Source organism: Lytechinus variegatus, chromosome 3, assembly GCF_018143015.1.
Source record: "Lytechinus variegatus isolate NC3 chromosome 3, Lvar_3.0, whole genome shotgun sequence".
NCBI lineage: Eukaryota > Metazoa > Echinodermata > Echinoidea > Temnopleuroida > Toxopneustidae > Lytechinus > Lytechinus variegatus.
Genome location: NC_054742.1, coordinates 59,529,820 through 59,539,460, shown reverse-complemented (window position 1 = coordinate 59,539,460; position 9,641 = coordinate 59,529,820). Strand labels below are relative to the sequence as shown.

At 37.4% G+C, this 9,641-nt stretch overlaps 1 protein-coding gene across 1 annotated transcript in view; it reads left to right on the top strand.

The window, feature by feature from the left end:
• LOC121411522 (dual 3',5'-cyclic-AMP and -GMP phosphodiesterase 11A-like) overlaps positions 1 to 9,641 on the top strand; it is a 100,177-nt gene that overhangs the window by 22,998 nt on the left and 67,538 nt on the right. The window lies entirely within an intron of this gene.

Here is a 9,641-nt window from a genome sequence, read left to right as displayed (position 1 = left end):
CATGTCGCATCACAAGGGCTATTTTTATTAAACAGTGTTTCGAATGAAAAGTGAAACTAATAGGTAATAAAATGAATTATAGATATAGTACATGCAATTCAAGGTCAATACACATTTATGATATTACAAGGTGCAATTATAAAAGTATTCTGACTGATATTAAAAGTTCGGCATGGCATATTTGGCAAAATAGTATAATTAATCTCTTATACTGCGTAAACCAAAATACATAAATATTCAGTAAGACGGTAAAATAAGACAGCTTAGCAAGTTATATCTAAAATTGAAAATCGATTTGATATGTCTTCGGTTACGAACTGCGTCCTGTAAAATAAAACACGGACCCAGTATAAATGACACATGCTTTGATTGATGAATTGCACATCCTTTTTGTCATATCAGTTACGAGACTTCCAAATACACAAAATATAAAGATTCACTTTGAAAATTCAGGGTCAAGTGATCCTGTGTAATAATAATGATAACAGCAACAACCGCGGAACGGTTTTCAAAGTGGGGGGGGTGAGGCAAAGGGGGATGACCATGCAAAAACACGATAAGATGGTAATTTTTACGTTTTTACACGGTTTTTGGGAAAAAAACATCCCCTCCCCCTGATTATTACTCCGTCGTTAGGTCGGGCAACCGCGTTTACTTTTCTATTTAATGAAGAAAAATGACTGGTGGAAAACTTGCACCTTGCATCATCGCTCGTCGTATTTTAAGTTCGAATTCGAATTTCGACACTTATACTAGCAGACAAGTTGTGAAAGTCATTGTAGCTAGTCCAACATTGCGAGCGCTTCATATGGCAACTATTATCTAGAATATTCCACAGGGAGTGTAGGATGTACATACACTGTGTGTGGAAATGACTGAATGAATCAGCATTACCGACGTAAATAAGGTCTGCATAGGCGCTCAGATACGTAAGGTTAACATGTATATCATGAACGGCTTATTAAAAACAGATTGTTGTCATTATTATTAATAAAAAAAAATACAAAGCGACCGGTATTTACCCACATTCACATTCATGCATACGACCCGACCCGGTTTATTGGAATCGTCTTCTGAGCGATTAAGGTATTCAGTTGTGATCACTCTCAAACGAGTGGTCCGTTTGAAGGAACCGTGAATAAATCATGTCTTGAAGCTTATCCCTTGAAAATGGCATGCACAATAACCATAATGAATGGATAACAGCCCATACAGAACATCATAATTTTAATGCGCCAACAAATTGTCTTACTTTGTTAAGAGTAAGCCTTGGAGTAGTAAAACTAGATCTTGTCGTAAAGATGATCTCCTGAAAATGTCACAACGCACAATAAACACGATGAATGCTTAGCAACCCATACCTAGCACCATCAATTTAATGTACTATTTTTTTTCTTTGATAGTATGAGTTTAATAGTACACTATACGAAATGAGGTGTTAAAAATTACACCAGTTTGTGTCCCAAAAGAGGAACACATAATGAGGTGTCAATTATTCACCCTAGAGTTTTATTGAGGGGGTTTCCTCATTTACTATGGAGAAACTCTCTACAACGCATCGATTTCTTTGAAAATGCAATTAAAATCACAATGGAGAGCCGAGAGGCTTTTGTCGAAAGTTGGTGGACTGGGACCGCTGATCATCCGAAGTCTTGCAACGGACGAACAATTGCAAATATGCCGATGTCCAGAGTCAAGAGATTCCGATTCTTATCGATTTTGAACATTTTACACGAAATATTTGAATTTAATGCACAGAACGTCCCACACAAAACACAGAGTGGACTGAAATGATATCCATCTGTATATTAGCCGTTTACAAAATGTGTAGAATATGTTCTCAAAATTGATATTTCTTAGGAAAAATAAGAAAAACATTCCCAACAGAAGGGGTTTGAAAACTGTTTAATATTCAAATATTTACAAGGAATCGACGGTTGGAAAAAGATTCAATCTCCCCTATCCTGTGTAAGATTGTTAGGTAGATGGTAGATAATATTGACCCTTAAACGGCTTTTAGGATAGACTTAAAAACAAATTGAAACAAATTCTTGTTTTTCGGCTGAAGACGAAGAAGAACAGTCAAAATAGAAAATACTGCCATTTTTTTCATCAATGTGACTACTATTTGATAAACGAGAGACATTTTTGCTAATGGATTTTGTTTAATGGATGAAAACGATACCAATTGCCCATTATACACGTTATATCTACTATGTTGTATAATTCACATATAAAACACAAGTAGACATCTCTAAGGTTTCTTAAGAACGAGAATTACTTTTTCACAAAATTGCTGTTAAGATTCCGTCTCCATGTTATTATTATTATTATAAGCAGAATGAATTCACTAATAATACATACTTATTCTAGACACCTACACGTTATAAAAATGTGCATATTAACCATATTTGTTAAGCTTTCGAATCCTATTTATTGAGTGATACTACGTGGGTGCTGTTAATTCATAAATTGGCGCGAAATGGTCTTATGTGGCTTATTATTAGTAGATTATAAAGAATTGCGGTATGAAGACCCAAGAGAATTTACTGATCTCTTGTTTCTTATTATGTATTTGCCCTAATATTTAGGCTTACGACATTGGATCATGGGCGTAGAGTATCAACAATCTCGTCCTTAAATATGAGTGAGGTTATATTTTGCAGTGGGCTGAAAAGGAGCGTGAAAACTGCCTCCTATCACACAAAATGACGTACTGGCATTGACATCGACAGCGGATTACACACACGGCTCGCCAATGGGTGTAATATCCAACCCGCGCATATCAACCATACTTTTGACCCCCACACTCTCGCGCACATACCCTAACACACACATCCCACACACACCGTTAACGTACCACACACCCCCACGAACGTAAGAGCGAGTTACAGGGGAAGAGGCGGAAAGTGTTTTAATATCAGAAAAAGATAGCACAGCCTGCCAAGTAATGTGAGTATCAGTATAGAATGTCACACACCTGTTGCACCAGAAAGCCTAAAAAATTCCATCAATATGAAAGAATAGTCTTTCCCTCATCGTGGAATGTGCTGATTAAAAACTGACGAGCGAGAGTAAGGGATGGGTAAATCATCTGTTAGATGGCAAACTCCATAAATTTAGGAAAAATATAATTTTGGGATTACATTACTCATACTCATTACTCATAATTCTACATGGAAATGACAAATGTTTTTCTTTGGGATATTCTTTGGCATTTTTGTTTAAAAATCACAGATACATTTTTTTATACGTTTAAAAGTACACCCACACGAACACGTCCACACATTATTTTAGCTTTTTAATTTTAATTTAATGTGATTTTACTTGAGTAAATGTTTTGTAGTATTCAGTTTTAAGTTTTTTGTGTGTAAATTTGTCATTTATATTGTGCAGGGCCCCTTGGTAGAGCAGTTTTGTAACTGAAAGGGCTACCTTGCTGAAATAAAACGGAAATAAATAAATATCCACCCACACACTGTAATAGAAGATGATAAAACAAAAGAAATTACATACACAACGGAGACATTTTTATGTGAATGACATTACAAATGGAGATTTTTGTTAGAGGTTGAATATTCTCATGTAGAAATGACACACACACACACACAAGTTTTATTCTGATCAATTCTTGTATGCTTTGAAATTTTAGGCGTTTTGGTAATTGCACTCACAACTACGCCCACCCGAGCACCCACTCAGTCTGATAATCAAAATGGATTTTAATAGAAAGAAGTTTTTTGACATTTTGACACCTTCATGCATATTAAGATGATAGATAACAAGCAGAGACTACAGTAGACCTTATCAAATCTAATTACCCAAGAATCCATCGTTCTAATTTTTATATTTACCATGACAAAGTGATAAAGTACGATCATATGCCACATACATGTATCGCTCAGTGACTACACGGAACCGCAAAATCAAGGGCGAAACATTACTAATAATAAGTGAGGTTGCATGCTACGTACAGTGAGGAACTTTTTTTATATAATTTTTGAAGAGAAGGAATGTATTTATTTAATTAAGAGCACTTTATAGTTTGTAAAAAGATAGTGTTACACCATTTACCTAATTTTAACAAATGAATGTACATATTTTATTCAATATTTTCTTCAATGTAAAATTCTCAGGTACGGGGGAGCCACCACTGCTATATAGCAGTGGTATCACCCTCGTGCCAGAAAACGTACCTGTTCGAGAGATATCTCTTTTCGACCATGATATCCAGATCTGATCTATAGAAAATCATGCACATTTCGAATTCATACATTTCAAATTCATGATTTATATATGATAATAGTCAGATCATTGAATACAGAAGGATTCAGTAACTCAAAACTAACATTGCATATAGTATGGATGATTCTTCCGAATCATTCCATCAGTAATTTAAAGAGAAAGAATAAACACATTTTTGGTGTCATGATTTCAATCGGTTTACATGGCACAATATCTGATTTCACATCATAAACTTTTTTTGTCCCGTGTGTTCTTTTGTACCTTTGAGACAAGTACCTCAATATATAGTGTTATACAAAAAAAAAGAAATCGTAGTGACCGTATCAGATCAATCGTGCCAATTGTACTAATCGTAGAAAATTTTGGACGATTCATTTTTTTCACGACCAGCTATACGGTTAGCAAATCGTGGCGTTCATAACGGATCGCACTACGTTTCATGACGTGCACCCACACGACAGTGGAAACGAGATGCAAAAATTCGGTTTATAATCTATATTCGTAACCTTCTTAAACAAAAAAACATTCCTCCATAACACATCTGGTGCCTTATATCGAATTTTATAGAGCTTTGTCCCCACCCATCAATTCTACGTTTTGTACTATAACTTTAATACCTTGTTGAACCCCTTGGTGAACCCCATTATTTGTTTCTGAAATTAACAGACGTCACTCGTTAAACGTTCGCATAGCGAAGCCTTTTTTGTTCATTCTATGTAAAAGTTGTAAACAATACTTTTGATATCAAACTTTCAACCTAAATAAAACCATCTTCGCCATGGTTAATCAAATTTTGTTCATATTTACACCATTGTCACATGTGGATATCTACTTTACATACTACTTACTGATAGAGTGATCTAGTCTTGCAACAAATCAAAATTTAAGGGAGAACTTCCGCCCTCAAGTCAGCGAACCACTTTAATTCGTCGTCGGAATATCGTGGCTGCGCTGCGCTGCTTCAGGATGCGCGTTTCCGTTTTACACCCTGGCGAAGGCATTTTCCGGAAAAGTAGCCAAAAAGCGACTAGTGAAGAGTCTACGTCTACGTTTGTTTACATTATCAGCTGGGCGCGCGATCCAAAGTCCGCATTGAAGTTGAACATACCGTACTTTCAAATGCAGCTGAGCTTATACTTTCCAGGTTCAATACGAATGTATGCCTTGATCATTTGCCTTGCCGATTTGCTGATGTCTGTCTTTCTCTCTATATCTCTCTCTCAAATTCTATCTCTATCTATATGAACCTGCAGTATCTATCTAATAATCTTCTCTGTCTCTCTCATTCTTTAATTATCTATTTAATATCTCTCTCTATCTATCCATCTGTCTGTCTTTCTCTTATTCTCTCTATCTATTTAGCTATCTATTTTTTAACTTATCCGTTAATTTGTTAATATTCTTTGTCTCTCTCCCTCTTTATCTATCTAACATCTATCTACCCAGGACCAAAATCCAATTGAAACCAGTTGGATTTCCAACTGGTTTCAATTGGTTTCAACTGGTTTCAATTGGTTTTAACTGGAATTTAACAATTTCCAGTTGAAACCAGTTGGGCAACTGGAAATCCTAACTGGAACCAGTTGGGCAACTGGAAATCCTAACTGGAACCAGTTGGGTAACTGGAAATCCTAACTGGAACCAGTTGGGCAACTGGAAATCCTAACTGGAACCAGTTGGGTAACTGGAAATGACTTCCAACTGGAAATGATTTCTAACTGGAACCAGTTGGGTAACTGGAACCAGTTGGGCAACTGGAAATCCTAACTGGAACCAGTTGGGTAACTGGAAATGACTTCCAACTGGAAATGATTTCTAACTGGAACCAGTTGGGTAACTGGAGATGACTTCTAACTGGAAAGATGGGTAACTGAATTCTAATTGGAACCAGTTGGGTAACTGGAAATAAAACTGGAACCAGTTGGGTAACTGGAAATCCTAACTGGATCCAGTTGGGTAACTGGAAATGATTTCCAATTGGTTTCCAATTGGAAATTTTCCAGTTACCCAACTGGATCCAATTGAAACCAGTTAATTTGCATATTTTCTGCCAGTGTGCACAGATTAATGTTTTATGAGATTCATCATAATTTACAATGTATCTATTTAATTTTTTTCAATTTGAAGTTCCACACTTTTTTCAGATAAGTGTTTCCAATACTTAGCAGTGAAAACCATGTTCATAAATGTTATAGATTATAATTAAAACAGATTCAAAGATAATTAGTACACCACTAACTGTTACCAAATTACATCAAATAAAAATACATATATTTGAAGAACTCCAATATGAATATATACATATGAAAGTCTGTATTTTATCAATGCCCTTTACATTGGTATTAATAGACAAATAACACTGCTTCTGTGTTGGCATGAGCAATAGTTAGTGCAAATGCTAATTAATTTGTAACTAATTAAGTTCATTCCAACTGGAAGTTCCAATTGGATCCAGTTGGAATGAACTAATTTGGTTTCAACTGGTTCCAGTTGAAAACCAGTTGCCTCCAATTGGTTTCAACTGGAACCAATTGAAACCAGTTGCCTCCAATTGGATTCAACTGGTTTTAATAGGGAAATTGGAACAACTGGAACCAATTGAAAACCAATTGAAACCAATAGCCAACTGGTTCCAGTTGCCCAATTGGTTTTAACTGGAACCAGTTGGCAACTGGTTTTCAATTGGAACCAGTTGTTCCAATTTCCCTATAGACCAATTTCACGGCCGGTTTATGTATTTGGCCCTCTATCGGCGACGCCATTGCTGCGGTGGGCAAGTGCGCTGACCGCGATTGGCTCTGTGTACAAATTCAATGAAAGATGACAGATAAGCTCTGATATTGTGTCATTAACTTCATCATAAATCAATAAAATAAAGCATGGACACCTGGGTAGACGATGTAAGACAATGGCCATATCTGACCGATGAAGGTATGATGAATTTTTGCACTTTGGCTACTTTTTCCCCTTAGTTTTGTCAGTAAAGTGAGTTGATGATGACCAAGAATCGCTGTTGGTTTTCATCAGGGAGCTCACTTCTTGTTGCTAGTAAATTGTGTTAGAGTAGCGGGAGAGTGAACGAGACATAGAGTGAGAGGGAGAGAGAGGATGAGAGAGAGGATGAGAGAGGGGGAGAGAGTATGTGTGAGAGGAGGGGGATAGTGAGAGGGGAGAGGGGAATAGTGAGAAGGGGGGGTAGTGAGAGAGAGGGGGGGGCCGCGGGCTAGCAAGAGAGAGTGTGAGAGAGGGAGAGAGAGGGATAATGTAATACAGAGAAGGGGATAGTCAGAGAGAGAAAGGGATAGTGTGAGATAGAGGGGGAGAGAGAGGGGGGGGACTGATATTTCCATCTAAGCATGATCAAATAAATCCCCCCTCCCTCCCACCTCCCCACAAAAACCCACCACCACCACATTTTATGCAGGCCTATAAGTATCCAAAAGGAGGGGACAAGGCAAGAGAATAAAACAGAGAGGAAGGAGAAAGGAGGAAGGGGAAGAGAGGGCCACTGGCGACGCATTCCTTCATCACGGCCTGGAAACCTATGCAGGGAGTACGGCTTCACACACAAACAGGCTTCATGAGTCCAAGGCGAGTGAATTTCACATTCACTTTGCTTCCAATTCTGAAGCTTTCTCCAATTGTTGTGGCAATTGAACACAGCACAGCTGCGACCTGAACTTCTCCGATTAATGCTCATTGTGAATCTTACAAGAAATCTGCTCAATTGGTCCAAAATAAAAAAAAATCGAACGAATGTACCAAATACCCTATTGACTTGTGTACTATAAAAGTTGATTCGCCCACCGCAGCATGGCGACCAGTCTGCTGCCCTCTCACGTTGTGAAATTGGTCTATTGAAACCAGTTGGCCAACTGGTTTCAATTGGTTTTGCTCTAATTGGTTTCAACTGGATTTGGGTCCTGGGTATCTCTCATCTATCTATCTCTATCTATCCATCTGTCTGTCTTTCTCTATTTCCCTCTATCTATATATCTATCTATCTATGTATCTATCTATCTGTTAATTTGTCTATCTTCTCTGTCTCTCTCATTCTTTATCTTTCTATCTATCTAACATCTATCTATCTGTCTCTCAAATTCTCTATCTCTCTCCTTCTCTAGCATATTCTGTCTGTCTCTTTCTCTCTTTCTCTTTGTCCGTCCATATTTCTATCTACATCTCTCTCTCCCCCCCCCCCTCTATCTATCTATCCTTCTCTCTCTCTTTCTCTCTCCCCCCTCTCCCTCTATATATATCGACCTCTCTGTCTCTCCCCCTCTCTCTATTTATCTATCTATCCATCCATCTCTCCCTCTTTCTCTCTCTTTCTATCTATCTATCCACCTCTCTCTCTCTCTCTCTATTTCTATCTATCTGTCTATCTTGTCTCTATCTATATCTATCTTTCGGCAGCTTCTAAGTGTATCAATCCATCAAACTTCAATTTGTCTTTCCATTATAAGTATCTGTTTATTTTGATTTTGTCTGTCATTCTATTCATTTAGTAAATAATTTATTTTTAGAAAAAAAAACTATCATAAACAACGCGACTGCAAAAGCATGTTCGGATTTCACTCCTGACTGCCGCTCTCTCTGTACATGAAGTGCCGAGGAACTCTGTGCTCTAACTTTGCAAATTGCATGCGGTGGTGGACCACTGATCAGTGTGGTGGACTCGCCTGTGTCGCACGCTGCATGCAACCAGCGACGTGTGTAGACTCTTCACTAGTCGCTTTTTGGCTACTTTTCCGGAAAATGCCTTCGCCAGGGTGTAAAACGGAAACGCGCCTTCAGGATGCTTCCTGAGGAAAATTTATGGTGTCTGTAAAAGTGAAGTTACGGTGTTCTTTAGAATTCAATGAAAATAATTTTTTCATGCAAGCAATAAATTATTAAATGACGAATAAACTTGTTCTTTAAAGACAGAGCTGGATTAATTCTATTTTATGACTATAAATGTTATTTACATCGCAGCCACGCTAAAACAAATAGTACTGACTGCTTGTAGAATTCACACTTAACTTCACCAATAATCTAGTCAAAACTTGAACTTCAGCTATGTCTCCTAAATAATTCGAACATCGTTTGAACTTATTGAGGTTCGAACAGGGAATCACAGTAATTGCCGCCCGATCAAGATATCTTTTAGTCACCCCCCCCCCAAAAAAAAAAAAAAAACAACGAATGAAGCTAGTATATAAAACGATTCAGGCAATTTCATTTAGTCCATTTGTATAAACCAGCTTCTTTCTAATAATCAATCGCAATGTGAGATGTTTGACATCAACATAAACATATCTCAACTGGCTCTAGTCTGGAAATATATAAAAGTTAAACTGTATGAAACCATGAAATGCATAGAGTATCATGTATGATTACATGCTGGAGGGAGA